This window comes from Penaeus monodon, chromosome 15 (genome assembly GCF_015228065.2).
Source record: "Penaeus monodon isolate SGIC_2016 chromosome 15, NSTDA_Pmon_1, whole genome shotgun sequence".
In the NCBI taxonomy this organism is placed as follows: domain Eukaryota; kingdom Metazoa; phylum Arthropoda; class Malacostraca; order Decapoda; family Penaeidae; genus Penaeus; species Penaeus monodon.
Genome location: NC_051400.1, coordinates 10,788,200 through 10,788,722, shown reverse-complemented (window position 1 = coordinate 10,788,722; position 523 = coordinate 10,788,200). Strand labels below are relative to the sequence as shown.

The following is a 523-nucleotide window of genomic DNA, read 5'->3' as shown; positions in this document are numbered from 1 at the left end:
CATGCAAAAAGAAAAGAAAAGGGTTGAAAGGTAAAATAGGGAGGAATACTAATTGGCATACAGATCTATCTGCATGTAAACAACCAAACAATTTAATCACAGCAGACATTTCTCGTACATCCTGCCATCTGAGAACAATCATAGAATAAAATGTACTTCTATTTTCTTTGCCCTGTGGTGTTTAACCTACTGCTAACATGAATGACTATGGCCACCATGGAAATTTTTTAGCTAGTCTCCCGTTACAGCCACATGCACCACACTTCCTTCTATCATGATGCTGGTGACAGGTATACTCATCAAGGTGGAATCCATTCATAGTGGACAGTTGTCGAGACTTTTCAGTCTTACATTTTACTTGCCTTATGGTGTCAAGACATCAGGTCACAGGGCCAAAACCAAAAAGAATAACCATTTCAAAATATATCCCCCAAGTCTCAAGTGTTATTTATGAATGAACTAATCAATTTTTTAGCTGAAAAAGTCACACTTTCAGCATCTTGCACTGGTTACAATACCCTAT

General features: G+C 37.7%; 1 protein-coding gene across 1 annotated transcript in view; it reads right to left on the bottom strand.

Moving 5' to 3' along the window:
• LOC119581741 (acidic leucine-rich nuclear phosphoprotein 32 family member A-like) overlaps window positions 1-523 on the bottom strand; it is a gene marked incomplete in the record, with an annotated part of 13,054 nt that overhangs the window by 1,472 nt on the left and 11,059 nt on the right.